Source organism: Cupressus sempervirens, chromosome 4 (genome assembly GCF_028749045.1).
Source record: "Cupressus sempervirens isolate cs-2001-9-10 chromosome 4, ASM2874904v1, whole genome shotgun sequence".
In the NCBI taxonomy this organism is placed as follows: Eukaryota; Viridiplantae; Streptophyta; class Pinopsida; order Cupressales; family Cupressaceae; genus Cupressus; species Cupressus sempervirens.
The window spans coordinates 426,468,728-426,486,681 of NC_143121.1; positions in this window are offsets into that span (position 1 = coordinate 426,468,728).

Sequence of the window (17,954 nt, forward strand, 5' to 3'; positions counted from 1 at the left end):
TGAAGACTTCAGCCCCCTATTGACTTTATGAGTACCAATATCTTATTAATTCATTTTAAACCCATTTAATGAAATGTTATCACTTATTAAAACAACCTACAATGGGTTACCTAGGCAACAACTTAGGGCTCTGATCTCCATTGCAATCCACTTCCCAACATGACATACAAATAACCTACCCTAGCTCAGAAAAAGTAGAAGGTCTCATATGACCATAAACCATACATCAATTCTTAAACAAGCAACTAGAAAGCACTAAAATATCAATGGTCAAAATCATAGATTTCACACAATCATCCTAATAGGATTGATCCAAAATCAATTACACATACCAACCCATGACATTACATGACATCACCAAAAGACAAATCACAATAATAACCTCAGTCCTAAACAAGCAACTAGAAAGCAATCCAAAATATAAAAGATCAAAGACTCAAAGTTTATACTAGAAAAGTCATATAATTCAAGTTAGTTCTACACAAGAGAAATTGGAAAGCAATAACCACTAGCAAATCAAACTCATTGTAGAAGACATGTGACTACATCGAAATGGCTAGGCATAAAAGATCGTAACCAAAATAAGCCATAACATCACCATAGAACAAAACCCCCAAGCCTTTGGTATACATCCTGATTTGGTAAAAACTAAGTCAACCCCAAAACCCCAACACCAATAAACCACACACGACATACAATACATACAAAAATAACTTTCATAATTCATTATGTTTTGAGAACACAAAAGTTGAATTTTCACTAAGGTTTCAAGTTTTCATTTTTGTTTTAAAGTATTACAAATTATGGAGTATTTTATTACAATTAGGGTTCATGTTTTTTTCTTCTCAAAGTATTATAATTACCAAGGTTTCTGAATAATAAAATTTCCCTAGTATTGCAAATTGTTTTCATATATTTGAACCATATAAACAAATCCAAGCTTATAAAAGAAAACATTAATTCTCCCAATTAATTTCTTCGATTTTCAATTTACTTTAAAATTATATTTAAATTATAAAGTAATAAATCAAACTTTCAAATAATTAAATTATAATTTTAAAGAATACTTATTAAAATTATTAGTAATAATAATTATCAATTATTACCAAAATAATTTTATATTTATTAAACTTTGGAAAAAAATTCCCAAAATGGAATCTTACTAAAAATGGAAATTTTCTTGAAATAGAAACCTTCTACAAATGCAAATTATGCAAAAAGAGAGAACTTCTAAAATGGAAACTCTCCAAAAATGGAAACCTGCTAAAAATATAAATTTTCCTAAAATGGAAACCTGCTAAACATAGAAACTTTCCATAAATGAAGATTTACCAAACATTGAAACTTACTAAACATGTAAATTTTCCAAAAGTGGAATCCTACTAAAAATAAAAACTTTCCAAAAGTGAAAACCTACTAAAAATGGAAACTTTCCAACAGTGGAAACCTACTAAAAAGAAGATTTTCCAAAAGTGGAAACCTAATAAAAATAGAAACTTTCCAAAAATGAAAACCTATTAAAAATGGAAACTTGCCAAAAGTGGAAACCTACTAAAAATGGAAACTTTCCAAACACTTATCCTTATTTATTCAATCAAATAACAAACCTCTAAAATTTACCAAACCCTACCCGAAATAAAATACAATCTCTAATTTTACAAACAAGAGTTTCTAATTTTCAATTCATATACAAATGTTTCTCAGATGTAGAGTGACAAATTCATAGATAGGGGTTTCAACCCAATTAAATTCTGAAAATAGATTCACAAACATAGAGAAGACAGAGAAATCAAAGAATGAGCAACTACTACACAAACCCACAAGATCCTACCTAGATCTGATGCTAAACAATAGACTGCAAAGAACTTGCTATCAATTCACTTTTCCTTTAGAATCCTCTTCTCAAAAATTGGCTCCTCCAAACCTGTCTGTGGAGAAATGAACTATAATTCTCTAATAAAGAGTTTTTCTCCCAAATTAGGGCTTTGATTTTGTAATCCCATGAAAACCCTTTTTCCTTTATTATTTTTGTTCTAATTTCATGTGCAATCTTTATGTAATTAAATTAAATTATGCTTTATTAAATCAATTATTTATCTCTTATTAATTCAATGAGATGCTTTCAAAAATATATATTTATCAATTCAACTAAAAATATTATTTAGAATTATTATTTAAATAAAACACCTAAATAAATTATTATTAAATTAAATAAATATAAAATGCCAAAATTAGAACTTTAATAAAATCTTTAAATTTAATTCCTTTATTTAATTAATTTATCAATTAATTAACAATAATTAAATATTAAAATTTCTATTATAAAATTTCCATTAAATTAAATCATTAAATTATCCTTTAATTTGATTTAATTACAATTGAAAAACACCACACCCACAAGACTAAATATGACAACTCAACTGAAAACAAAGAACAAAATCAAACCCCAGGGTCAGAATCATGAATTCACATCACTTGACAAATTTAGATAGGTAAAAAACTAAGATGCTTTTCCTACATTGTAGGATAATTGGCTTAGGTTAAGATTTAGACACAAAAGTTATCTCCCCACTTATACCATTGAGATACTACGATAGGGTACACTCATCCTAGCAATTTAGGGAAGTCGATACTCAGTACCTGCAGTTTGTATAAAATCCATTCATATAAATACTCATACATTCTAAACTAAACATGCAATGGTGGGGAGTGGTACATCTTGTAGATCCCAACTAGCGACTATGAATCCCTCCCTCAACAACATTAGGAATTTCAATCATAAAGTAAAACATATGGGTACATCATACACATGCAAGTATGGGGTAAGTAACCATAGAAATCGCATATGAATCACACATTTAACTACCATCATGAAATACTCAGTACATGCAATCTACATAAAATCAATCCATGTAAATACTCATATATTCTAAACTAAATGGGCAATGGTGAGAAGTGGTAGATTGTGTAGATCTTGACTAGTAGGTGACTATGACTCCCTCCCTCAACCACATTAGGAATGTCAATCATGAAGTAAAACATATGGGTACACCATATACATGCAAGCATGGGGTAAGTAACCATAGAAACTACATATGAATCACACATCTAACTACCATCATGAAAACTAAAATCACCATATGAACATACATTTATCATCATCAAAATAATCCTAAGCACATAAAATCCATCTAACTATCACCATGAAATAACTAAAATCACCATATGAACATACATGTATCATCATTGAAATAATCTTGAGCACATGAAATAACTAACTCATCATATAAATCAACTGATTATGAAATAACATTTAATCAAATCCAGTAATGAAGTACCGATAATCATAAAATATATCTATCATATTGGCCTAAAATAATTTGGCTATACAATATGAAAAGTTAGCTAGGGGTAGGCATTATACAAGTAGATCTTCGATAGTTGCATTGACTTCATCTAAGCTTGCTCTTTGCAAATATCTTCAATTCTTTCTTCCATGCACATAGATTGTCAGTCATCTTTTCTACTAATTCTTTTCTTCTTTTCAGAGATTGAGAGAGTTGATACTTCAATTTCTTGATTTGATCCATGACCACATGTAGATCCAAATTTTCATTTTCAATGGCATTCTCTAGCTTGTATACTTCCATTGTCTTTGATATTTTCTCTCAAGTTGCTAAAATTTTATGATAAGAGAACCTTACTTTGATACCAATTGTTGGAAATTTAATGCAAGCTAGGTGACTAATAGGGGGATGAATCAGCAATAAATTAAACGTATTCTACTTATCCCAATTTGTTATGTTGTCTAATCTACTTGTATTAAAGAAATGTAAAGTAGTAAAATAACAACACCATAACACTTTGACACAAGAATGGGTAACCCATAAAACCTCCAAGTAGAAGATAAAACAGGAAAGGGAGTGACACCCATAATGCTTCATTATTGGAGTAATAAAGTTTTCCTATTAAGGCTTACAAATGATCAGTTCTAGTGATCTTACTTGGTCAAGAGTAATAAGGGCTGTTAGGTCCACCTTCTGAAAGGGTTTATAGAATACAATCAAGTATGTACTCTATTAGGAGTTTTTAAAAGTGATTGTTAGTTCCACCTAGTTAAAGGATTTGGGACTAATGCACCTATTAGGATGAATCAATGGATTGATCTTTGATGTACAACTCTGATTATCGATGAAGATCCTTTGAAGTAAATTGATCACTTGACTATGATAGATGAGTCTCTTCCTTTCCTTGGAATGCTTGTAGCCTTCAATCAGTCTTCTCTTCTATATTCTCTATCATGTTCTTCAACTAAAATTCTTATATCTCTTATTTGGTTAAACAAAATAATTCATACTTATATCCATCCAAATAATTCCTTTATAGGTTTGCTACAACATAACTAATTCCAAAAATGATTGCCAAGTCGGTTCAATGATGTAACTTGGGTCCAATGGCTTACTCAGGTGATGCTAAAGGTACTCAAGCAACACTATCACCTTGGTTAACTCTAGTACTCAACTAATACTAGATGCTAGTTTCATATTGATCACTCGATAGGCACTGCTAAATCAGTTCACACTGCTCTATCAACTTGATCATTGTATTGGATCAACTCAATTCTCATTGGATCTTGATAGATACTATCAACTTGGTTGACACTCCATCTTGGTAGGAATGGTCATCTCAGTTGACACTGCTTACTTTCTGCAAGGTTAACATTGATAGCTTGGTTCCTTTATGAGCTCAGTTAACACTACATACTGGTAACTTGGTTACTACTATTTTTTATTATGATTAAAATTTTTGACACTAATTGACAAAAGGACTTGACATGAGATTACCAAGGGTGTGATTTTTGTCCAAATTGTAGTTAAAAAATTAGGTCAAAATGCTATATAATTGATCCTAAAGAGTAGAGAGATGTGATGATTATATTAACCCCTTGTGCTGATAGGAAATAAAGAAACAATAAGTTGATAAGACTAAAGAAAAGAGAAAGACATGATCAAGACGAAAAAGAGGAGATGAATGCAATTAGCTAATACATCCACCAAAGGTAAATAGGACTCTCTCAACATTCAAGGGTAAAAGTACAAAGTTGTGTCACCTTTCAGGCTAACTTATCAGAATGAATGAATTTGAGTATTTCTATCCAAAAATCTATTTAAAATATATATATAATCTAGATAAATTCATTCTAGCTAAGTTATATATCGTCTCACACATTTCCAATTGGAAATGCCTATTAGATGCATGTTTTATACTAGTTTGTATCCAATTACTAAAGAAATTTAAAAAAATAAAAAAAGTGGCGTTTCAATAACTCTAACGATTTTTATTGATATTTTTTTAATAATATGTAAGCATTGTTTTATATTTCTTAGAGTCAAGAATATTCTCATATAGAGCTAATAATGTTTTAATTAGATATAGTATATTGTAATTAAAAATTTGTACAACCACATATTTTAACACTTAAAAGAGGTTTTGAGAAAAAATAAATTAGATAATATAAAAAAATCTAAAAATTATATGACGTTTTAGAGGAGAGAGAGAGTCCTCTTCGAGAATGTATAATTTTTTTCTTGGTTAGATTAAATTTGTTTTGAAAAAATGGGTGGGAGATTAAAGCTATTGATTAAAGATGAGTTGAGATTTCAATCCTCATAAAAGAGAAGATAGAGGTCTAAAGTTGATTTTTATTTTTGATTGTTCCAGGTATATGTGTTATCTATAACATAGTTTGAGATCAAAGGGAAATAAGTTTATTTCTATATAGTTTTGTGGTGGTAACTAGACCACTAATTTTCGGCATTTTTCAACACCTAAAAAATTATCTATAAAAATTAGGAAAATATATCAATTCTTATTCCAAATAATTATTAAAAAAACTATAATCCTAAACTTCATCCATTTCTTCACATTTCATTAGTTTATTTCATTTACAAATTCAAAATAATAATACCAATTTTATGTCATTGAAGGTGAACAATTATACTTTTGTTAGCCTTTTCCTTTACAAAAGGGTGATACAGGCTTGTGATTTTACCCTCTGAAAAATTACATAACCTAAGGTAGAATGAACCCTAAACTGAAAGCTAGTATACAAAGGTGCAATTGCAAGGGTTAAACCATTAAAAATACATTAACAACAAAATGCTACTAGCAATCCACCCTTCCTAAAACATCAAATACCATAGCAACCCAACTAGTAAACCCAACCCAGATACAAACATACATATTCACATAACCAGTAGTAACCATACTAAAACTACTAGTGGAAAGCATCAACCAAACATATCTAACAAAGTATCTAGTAAAGTGCATTAAGTTATCCCAAAAATAAACACCAACCTATCTACATAACTGCTAGAATGTCCACTGTAGAGTTTAAATCAAGACCAAAAGAGTATACACTCTTTAAAGTCAAATGACATGATAATAAAATTATTGGCTGGGCATAACCAACAGGAGAGAGTCATGACAAGAAAATTAAAAATACAAGTCCTAAACATTGGCTTTCTCCATCCCTTTCTTGGTCAATAATATTTTGGCCTAGTTTTCCACCAAGAAGCCATAAACCTTACTAGAGTCATCCACACCAAGGTTGTCCTCATCATTCTCCTTTTGTGAGAGCTAGAGAGTAGCATGAGTACCATAAGTATGGCCATAAGAGAAAAAATGGAACTAGGTGAAACTCTCTTCCAAGGCTTCAAATTTCTCCCTATGTGTCACCATCTCTTGCTTGATTTCCTTGACATTACTTGACACCTCCTGGCAACCAATACATTGTCTTTTCTCATCCTTTGTAGCATAAACTTGCAATACAATGAGCTTAGTAGAAACCCTCTTCCTAATTATTTTATGCACATGCATAGGGGAAGTCATTGTCATTAGTGAATCATCATTCTACTTTCCCAAAGAATAGACCGCTCCAAGAGTAAAGTCCACTATATTCATAGTAAAACTAGCCAACAGATGGCTAGTTTCTTGGCTGACCTTTTATTGAGGCTTAATTTCCTCTAACACTGAGCTAGTCCCTTCACTTCCTATCCCCTCCAACTCTTCCTCATTCCCCACTATCTTTTTTGATTTTTTATCATCCTTTTCACTCATTTCAAACTTCATTTTCTCACTAATCTTCTAGTTCCTATATGTTTTTTTTTTTCATTCTATCCTTATTCTTAGAAAGTCTCCCAGGCCTTCTTTGAAACCCCTCATTTTCTTTCTCAAACTCTATGAGGTCAATTTCCTCCTTGTTTTTAGCTTTCATCTTTTTCAAGGTCTTGGTCTTTTTGTGATTTCCAAAGGGTGTGGATAAAGGGAAAGACTTAGGAATGTCATCCATAGAGTAACCCCACAATTTCTAGGTAGAAATTATAGGTCCTAGTTGTTAATGATAGAGTGAGGAGGGGCTAAGGCAAGGTGGAAATCGTAAAACCTAACAATTAACCCTTGATGTAAAATAGTAAAACTTTTTCCCTTCTTTCAATCATGTAACAGGAAGAAAGGAATAAAATTTTCATCATGGTGAATAAAGTGATTCAATAAGGGGAAATGATAAAAGTAGAAAACCCTAAAATCTTCCCTCAAAGGTCAAGTACTTCATAAGAATGAAGCATACCTCATTCTATGGGGATGGGTGACTTTCTCTATTGAACCCACCTCTTAAACTAACCAACTACTCATTCATTTTCAAAAATATTTTCATATTGGTCCTATTTGTAACCTTCATGGTCATCTTCCTTTTATGTCCATCCATATAATTACCATTGGTCGTTGCAATGATATCCTCATTAACGTAAAAAGAAATACCTTTAATGATCGCTCTCCTTTCAAACTTGGAATCAACAAATTGGGCCCAATTGCTATCATCATACCTTGCCATGGATTCTACAAATAAAACCAGGGTGCCTTTTCTTAGAGCCATCCAAGTGCAAAATTTTCTTGTATAGCCTTTATTTTCAATGGCTCAATGCAAACCATATCTACTGCATTTTTGAGTTGTACTTAGATTTCGTCTCTAGGTTACCAAATTTAGAAATACCCTAGTTGCTTCTCATAATCTTTAGAAATAAAATGAATGTAGTTTTCTTTGTAAGAAGTTTAGAAGTTGAACTTTTGTCAGAATGGTAAGGCATGTGATTAAAAATCTTGTCCCTTCGATAGTAGATGTTTGTCTTAAACTTTCCCCAAATTCCACCTAAGCCTCTTGGTATTTTACTTCCAAAAGACATTTGAAGTTTTCATAATTAAGTAAAAATATTTTCTCTATGATTTAAACTTACATAATCTCCCAAAATCTTTGCTAGATTACATCCACTATGTTTCATAATTATATGATTGTATCAATTTCATTTACAAATATTATCATTAAAATAATAATATTTTTTATTGTTCTTATTCAAAATCAAATTTGAACCCATGCCATGTCTTAATAAAGTCACCATCCATAGGATCCAATAAAAAAATTCATTTTATACTCACTCATCGATCACTTTATATAATATTTTGATCCTGCTCAATTAGAGTGTGAATATTGACCATAATTGCCTCCATTTTCCTTTAGCATCTTAAACCCTTGACTTGCAACCCCAAGCTAGCCATAGCATCTACCACTACATTTCCTTCTCTATAAGTATTTCATACATCATAACTTTCAATCATACTTAGAAGGTGCTAAATGTCCCCCATAATTCCTGTTAATGAGCACTCTAGGTCATTATTACCTTTGAAAGTCTCCACAAAAAGCATAAAGTTACCTTCAATGGAGACATATTTCCATCCTGAGCTGACACTCAGCTTTAGACCCTAGAAAAGGGACACCTCCTAAACCACATTGTTGGTGGTATTTCCTAGGTTAACAACATAAAACATTAGGTGTTTATTGACATAATCCCTAACAATACCTCCCTTAGCCACTCCCCCATACCTAGCATCTTCATCAAAATTAATCTTTACCCTATGGATAACTAGATGTTTCCATTTAGTATTTCCTCTTTTTGAGTTATTCTATGTTGCCAAACTTATTAACTGGCTCAGGGAGGTTCCACTGAATAGAAATCTTTTTTTCAAAAATTTGTAGGGGATCTTGCCTCATTCTCCATTTACTAACTTCCCGATTCTCCTTAACTAGTCTAACAATGATATCACTCATAATTTCCTCCTTTTCTTATTTCTTAATGGTCCAATTGTTCCCCTCTTTTTAATTTCCCAAATGACTATGAGAAAGTGTCATATTCCACTTTAACCTCAGGAAAGGGTGCTCAAAGGGACAATCCCAATTTAGAATAAATTGTTGCAAATCAAGTTGAAAAACCCATTCCACATAAAGCAACTGAAAAAGGATTTCCAAATCATCATAGCAAATGGGTAGTGAATAAAAAATGTGTGAGATGCTAACTTCCTTACCTTTGCATGCATAGCACCAATTAGGGGTGTGGAATCCTTTTTTTCTCAAATTGTTAATGGTGAGAATTTTTCCATATAAGGTTATCTAGTGAAAAAATTCTCATTTGGGATAAGCTGGTTAATCCAAACATTTTTCCAATATGGTCGGGGGTGGATAACTTTGTCCAGCCACATGAGATATGCTAACTTCATAGAAAAGGTACCATCTAAAGTTCTTTTCCAGGAGAGCTTGGCCTCCTCGTGAGAAAGATAAATCATGTAAGCATTAAGTTAATTTTTCACTTCAATAGCTAGAGAACTCATGTTATTTGGTACCCCTTATAGAATATTCTTGAACTTTCATAGACTTTTTTCCCAAAGTTTCACTTGAACACATCCTACAATTGAGAGAATTTACTACGATTAATATTGATTAAGTTTTAATTTTTCACCACTTAAACTATATCTCTTTAGTATATACTTATTATTATATTTATTTTGATATTAAAATAAATCAAATATTAATAAATTCAAATTTTAAATTGCCTTTAATTATACATTATTAGTCTTTTAATATCAAAATAAATCATACAAAATAAATTAGTACATTCAACTTATATTATGAAATCTTAATTTTATTTATTTTGTTAAATTAAATTGGCACTTTTAAGTTCATCTATTATTTTAGAATATCAAAAAATTCTACAAACTTAAATATACCTACCTCAATTTGATAGGAACTTAGTTACTTTGCAACCTTGTTTTATAACTATACTATCCATCCAAAACTATTACATCTGGTGCTAATAAATATAATTCAAAATTTAAAATAAAATTCAAAAATTCATATTTGACATTCCTGCTCCGGAAATCTACTTTACATGTAATTGAAACCTAATTCTCGTAGGACGGAAAACATTAAAATGTCTATAATATGTTAATGAATACCTAAATTCATTTATTTTATTATCACATTAAGCCATTGTTATCGTACTAAGCTATGCAAGTCTTAGATATCGATGTCTATTTCTCTAGACCAGAAGTATAAAATATTGAGATTTGAGAAATACAATTTTTTATTTTCTTTTTGGGTATTCTTTCAGGTCTGATACCCAATTTGGCAGTAGTAAATAGAATTTCAGATAAAATAAAACTGGAATAATTGATTCTTAACCGGCTATGCCCAGTGATTCTATTCTGGCTCCAAGACAAATAATTAAAGATAAACTTTGGAATAATAAATACCTCGACATCGTAGATATCAATGTAGTTTCTTTATTTTAATTGCCCACGTCCTATAAATCGAGGGGTATTACTTTATGTTAAATGCAATCCAATTCTAATTAAGATGGCAGCTTACCAACGTCTTGCAGCAGCATTTTTGTTGTGTTTTCTGTTAGTCCTGCTGCTCACCACTATTCTGACACAAGCATCTCGCCCCACTTTTGTGTTTGAAGGTTAGTGTAAGTATTTATAGTTGCTTTTAAATATATTCAATCATTAATGATTTTGGTAATCTGTGAAAATGATCTGAAAATGATTTTATAGAATTACTTTTCTAATATGTATCAACAATGATTAATGATGATGAAATGTTATCTTTATTGCAGAGAAAATGGCGGTGGATTGTATTAGATGTGCCTGTGGACGTGTCAATTGCCCCTGCTGCGACGTAAAATGAGGAGTTATTTCCATTTTTCGAACAGCTATCTGAACTTTCTATTAAATAAGTGTTTAGTAGAGCACTGCAAAAATGAGTTGCTCTATTTCTGTGTTTCAAGTTGTGTGGACTTATTCTTTTAAGCAGTGTGAACTTAATATGTCTTTTAATGGTGTTATCCAAGGGCTCTTATTCATTCATCGAAGGAGTTCCTAGAATGTCGACAGTTAAATTGGAACAGTTTGATGCAATTCCCTATTGTGCGGACATAAATATCTATTTGTTTTATTTATGAAATAAAATATTGTGTACTTAGCAAGGACAATGCCATTGGCTCTTAAATTCCTATAAATGTTACTAAACTAGCAAGGACATGCCATTGGCTCATATATTGTTATAAATCATATATATTAGTGTCTATCTATTGTAGATTTTTTTTTTTAAAGAGTTAATTCACTCTCATGCAATTGGGAGTTCAAGAAAATTCTACAAGTACATTGTTCTTGCTGAAAAATGGAGATTATTTCCGAGGAAAAAAGCCAAGAAAATTATAGAGCTAAAGAGATTTGTACGAGAATATCAAAGTGGTGAAATAAGGATGCTTGAAGAATTATAGGCACAAATTGGTAAATTTTCATTCCTCTCCTAAATTACACATTTACCCAAAGAAATCAAGAGAATTGTTGGTAGGGTAAATTCTATAATTATTCAAAATGCCTCCTAGATGAGATTTTTTGGAGGAAGATAAATCATCAACATAGGAACATTTATGATGACTTCCTTGAAAAATTGAATGCCTCAATGATTTTTTCATCCAAGGGAAAGGAATTAGTTTCTAAATCTCCTAGATTAAATATTGATGAGGGTTTGTATGGTAAGAGGAATTTAATTATAGATGTGCAAACATCAATGGGTAGTTTGGAATTATCTGAGAAGTGGTTTCCCTAGTAAAAATAAAGAACTCCTCACAATAATATATGGGAGCTTGATGTTGGAAGGCTTATTATGCCAGGAGTCTTCATGGAAGATATGACCTTGTATTACAGTTGGTGAGAAATTATTCTAGGGATGGCCTTTTCAAGATTATAGTCAAAGTAATTAGAGAAATTTTTATGTTGAATCCTTACTCCACCCTTCATGAGGATATTTATTTTGATAAGTTACAAGAGAATTATGATTCTTAGAGGGTCTATCCCATAAATGGGTCATTGTAGGAGCACTTTTCCAAAGTAGGAAATCTTACATTGGTTATGTCATCTACCCTAGAACCATTTATTAAAAAATATTTTAATCCTAGAGCTTAGGAATTGTATAGTTCTTTATGTATAATTATTGGTAGGTATGAACAAGACTATGTTCTAGTTCCATTGATGTCCATGATGGCAAATCTTGCATTATGGAATGGACTCAATTTTTTAATTTTACATCTTATTTGGCCAAAGAAATACACAATGGATTGATAGGGAAAGTTGATAAACCCTTTAGATGGTATTGCCTACTCATGTGCATGTGTCTTTTTAAGGGAGCCTCTATTTTTGAGAAGGAGATGAGTTTAAAGAAGAAACACGAAGGTGAGAAATTGCCAGTACGGTTGTAGAGTCTTGATATGTCCTGAGAAGTAATGGATTTTAAAGTATTAAATAAATTACCACTTTTTTAGTGTATTTATATCAACTTGTTAGGACCACTTTGTTTAGATATTTAGCCTTACTCACTTTCTACAATGTATCAATATCTGATCCTTTAGTTAGTACTATGATGCTAGATTATAGATCTCCTCTTTCCAATTCATTTTGATCTCCTCTCTCATAAATTGTGTTATGTCCTTGACTTCTTTGATCAAATCTAGTCTCTTTTCTTATAAGATCCAAACATATCCTCCTTTTCAATCTCTTTGTCTCTCTTCACATCTCACTTGATTTATGGTTTGAACCCTCCCTAAATAGCCAATTGATGAACCTTCTAGATCAAGATCAACAATCTAGATTCATCCCTTTTGTCATTTACCCATCCCCTTTTTCTAATTGGATACACTATCTTCATAGGGATTAATGATCTTTAACAAAACATGGAATAAACTCCTTAAATTACTCCTTAATCACCTAAAAATGTGTAGAAGTCAGTGAAAAAGGTTTACCTCATTATTTTTGACATTCCAAACATATATATCAAAACTAGTTTTCTCAACAGTTGTATGTACCTTGATGCTCGATGATGACTAGAACTCATGCTATCACTTGGGTTCTAAATACTTGGACATATCGTGTAATTTGACATGAATTATCTTTCCTTATATCGATATCCAATAACTTCTAACTTATTCAACATATGTTATCACTCAGTTCATACTGCAATACTTGATAGCTAAAGACCTACTTGACTCAAACTAAAATCATGAACAATTCTAATATACACCACTCATACTTTATTGTATGACTCCATCATAGTGATGACCAACTAACTATGTCTAGGAAATGACTAAGTGTTTGACACTAATTGGCAACATGGTTGAGAGATCAACATAGTGACCATTTCAAAATAATCTTAAAGATATTAAATGATGAACATAACATCGTGAAGATGTATTCAACCATGATCCATGCTTGCTAACCTTAATTCTACCTCACTAAGAATATGCAACCAATCTACTTGCAACTATCTCTTATAGATTCTCCTACACATTGGTCTTCACAAAATGAGAGAACTCGTCCAATACTCACATAAAACATAAAAAAACATTTATGTATCATCTATACTCATCAAGCACAATCCTAATCTCACATACCTTAACTTTCTCTATGCCAACTTAGATGACTAAATATTTTTTTGTGATGTAAAAAATCACTATCTATCATGAACTTAGGCATATATGTTGTCATCAATAAAAAACATGTTATCAATACAAAAAAATTTCAAGTTAACATAGTACCTACCATACCTATAACCCTAACACTTAAATGATTAAAAATTATAAAAAATGTATTAAGTTTAAGGAGAGGATATTAGGGAGTGAATATATTAGGGGTATTAATAACAAGAAAAATGATAGGATTGGCCCTCAATACATAACCATGGTTAAACCATTAAAAACACAATAAAAATAGAATACTACTAGCACCCCACCCTTCCTAAAACATCAAAAACCATAACAACCTAGCTAGTAAACCCAACCTAGATACAAACATACATATTCACATAACACATAGTAACCATACCAAAACTACAAGTGGAAAGCATCAAATTGACATATATAACAAATAATCTAGTAAACTGCATTGAGTTATCCCAAAAAAAAACTAGACTATCTACACAACTACTAGTATATAGTAGAGTTTAAACCAAGAACAAAAAATATACACTTTTCAAAGCTAAATGACCTGATAATAAAAGTATTAGCTAGGCATAATCAACATGAGAGATAAATCACAAGAAAATAAAAAAATAAGTCCTAAACATTGTCCTTTTCCTTCCCCTTCTTTCCCAATAAGAATTTGGCCCATTTGTCCACTAAGAATCCATAAAGCTTAGTAGACTCATCCATACAAAGGTTGTCCTCATCATTCTCTTTTTGTAAGAGCTGGAGAGTAACATGAGTAGTATGAGTGTGACCTTAAGAGATAAAATAGAGTGGTGAAACTCTTTGCTAGGGCTTTGAATTTCTCCTTATGTGTCACCATCTCTTTCTTTACTTCCTTGACATTACTTGATAGCTCTTGGCAACTAGCACATTGTCTTTTCTCATCCTTCATAGCCTAAAATTACAATAGTGTGAGGTTAGTAGAGACCCTCTTCCTAATTATTTTATGCACATGCATTGGGGAAGTCATTTTCATCAACGAGTTGTCATTCTACTTTCCCAAATAAAAAACTTCTCCAGGAGTAAATTCCACAGTATTCCTAGTAAAACCAACCAACAAATTGATAGTTTTGTGGCTGAAATTTTCTTGATTCTTAATTTCCTACAACACTAAGCTAGTCTCTTCTATCCCCATCCTGTCCAACTCTTCCTCCTTCCCCACAATTTCCAACTAGAAATTATAAAACCTAAGAACTGGACCTTGATGCAAAATAGTAAAATTTTTTCCCTTCTTTCAATCATGTAAAAGGAATTTAAATTTCATCATGGTGAATAAAGTGATTTAATAAGGGGAGATTATAAAAGTAGTAGACCCTAAAATCTTCCCTCTAAGGTCAAGTACTTCATAAGAATGAAGAATACCTTATTCTATGGGGACAGGTGGCTTTCTTTGTTGAACCTACCTCTAAACTTCACCAAATACTCATTCTTCTTCAAAAATATTTTCATACTAGTCCTATTTGTAGCCTTCATGAAATTCTTCAATTTTTTTCCATCCATAGATTGACCATTGGTGATTGTGATGATTTCCTCATTTATGTAAAAAGAAGTACTTTTAAAGATTGCTCTTTTTCCAACCCAAGAATCAACAAATTGGCCCTATATGCTATCATGATACCTATCATGGATTCTATATTTGAAACTAGGGTGCGTTTTCTTGGAGCCATCTAAGTGCATAATTTTCTTATAGAGCCTTGATTTTTGAAGGCTCAATGCGCACCATATCCACCCCATTTCTAAACACTACTTAGAGTTCACCTCTAAGTTGTCAAATTTTGAAACACTGTGGCTATTTCTCAAAATCCTTAGAAATAAAATAAACATAGTTTTCTTTATATGTAATTTATAAGTTGAACTTTGGTAAAAATGGCAAGGCATGTGATTAAAAATCATTTCCATTCGATAATAGATGGACATGTGTATAACTTTATCTATACCTTTCCCCAAATTCCACCTAAGTCTTCTAGAATCATACTTCAAAAATCCATTTGAAGGTTTCATAATTAAGTAATAAACATTTCTCTATGTTTTAAACTAACATAATCTTCGAAAATCTCTTCTAGCTTACATCTACTATGTTTCATAATTATATGATCATACGAATTTTGATTATTGATATTATCATTAAAATAACAATCCTTTCCATTATTATTAATTGAAATCAACTTTGAACCCATGTCACATCTTAATAAAGTCACCACCCATAGGATCCGATAAAAACATTTCACTTTAAACTTACCCATCAATCACTTTGTATAATATTTTGACCCTTCTCAATTAGAGTGTGAATATGAACCATAATGGCCTCTATTTTCCTTTAGCATTTTAAACCCTTGACTTGCAATCCCAAGCTAGTGATAGAATCTACCACTAGATTTCCTTCTTTGTAAGTGTTCCATACATCATAACTTTCAAGCATAGTTAGAAGGTTCTAAATGTTCCCCATAATTCCTATTAATGACCACTCTAGGTAATTATTAGCTTTAAAAATCTCCACAACAAGCATAGAGTCACCTTGAGTGGAGACATGTTTCCATCCTAAAATGACAATCATCTTTAGACCCTAGAAAAGGGACATAACTTCAACCATATTGTTGGTGGTATTTTCCAGGTTACCAATATAATCCATGAAGTGTCTATTGATAGAATCCCTGGTAATACCTCCCTTAGCTACTCCCCCATAGCTGGCACCTCCATCAAAATTAATCTTTAAACTAGTGATAACTAGAGGTTTCCATTTAGTATTCTCTCCTTTTGAGTTATTTAGTGTTGTCAAACTTATTAACCACATTAGGGAGGTTGAACTGAATCAAAATCTTTTGTTTAGATATCTGCAGAGGGTCTTGTGCCATTCTCCATTTACTAACTTCTTGATTCTCCTTAACTAGTTTGAGGATGATATCACTCATAATTTCCTCCTTCTCTGATTTCCTAATGATCCAATTATTACTCTCTTTCCAATTTCCCAAACAAATATGAGCAGGTATAATATTCCACTTTAACCTTGACAAGGGTGCTCAAAGGGACAATCCCAATTTAGAATAAATTGTTGCAAGTCAAGTTGAAAAAGGAATTCCACATAAAACTACCACAAAAATGATTTCTAAATCTTCAAATAAAATGGGTAGTGAACAAAATATTTGTGGGATGTTAACTTTCTTAACTTTGCATGGATAACACCAATTAGGGATGTGAAATCCTATTTTTCTCAAATTGTCAATGGTGAGAATTTTTCCATATAACATTATCCAGTGCAAAAAATTGTCCTTGGGGATAAAATTGTTAGTCCAGACCCTCTTCCAATATGGGGGGGGGAGGGGGTGGGGGGTGCGGGGGGGACGATAACTTTATCCAACCATGTGAGATATGCTAACTTCATAGAAAATGTACCGCCCAATATTCTTTTCTAGGAAAACTTGGCCTCCTCAGGAGAAAGAAAAATTATGTAAGCATCAAGTTAATCTTCATATTATTCGGAACCCCTTATAGAATATTCTTGAACTTCCTTTATTTAGACGGGTAGTCATAGAATTTTTTCCCCAAAGTTTCATTTTAACACATCCTCCAGTTGTGAGAGAATTTACTATGAACCATGGTCTCCCTCCTAACCATTATCCTCTCAAAATATAACAATTTTCTCCCTTCCAACCATCCATCACAACCCTTCTATCAGAATCATGTAATTTCTTAATAAATTATTCCAAATTTTAGAACCCCTTGACTAGTTGTTTTCCAAAAATAAATAGACATAAGGAACATTGCCAAGGTATTTAGCCAGCACTATCCTACACAAACCCACCTGGTTCTCTATTAGTCTCCAATCCAACTTAGTAAGGAGAGCTTTATTTAGGTTGATAAGTCTTAGATCACACAAAATCCTCCTTTATTATTATGTTTACAAATGATATCCCAATTCACTAGGCTATGTTTAGTCCTTTCCTTACTCCCCATCCATAAGAAATTATCTCGAAGTTTCTCTATCTTCTTTGGCATGGCATTGGTTACCTTGAACAAGGATAGAAAGCATATTGAAACTCCTTGCAA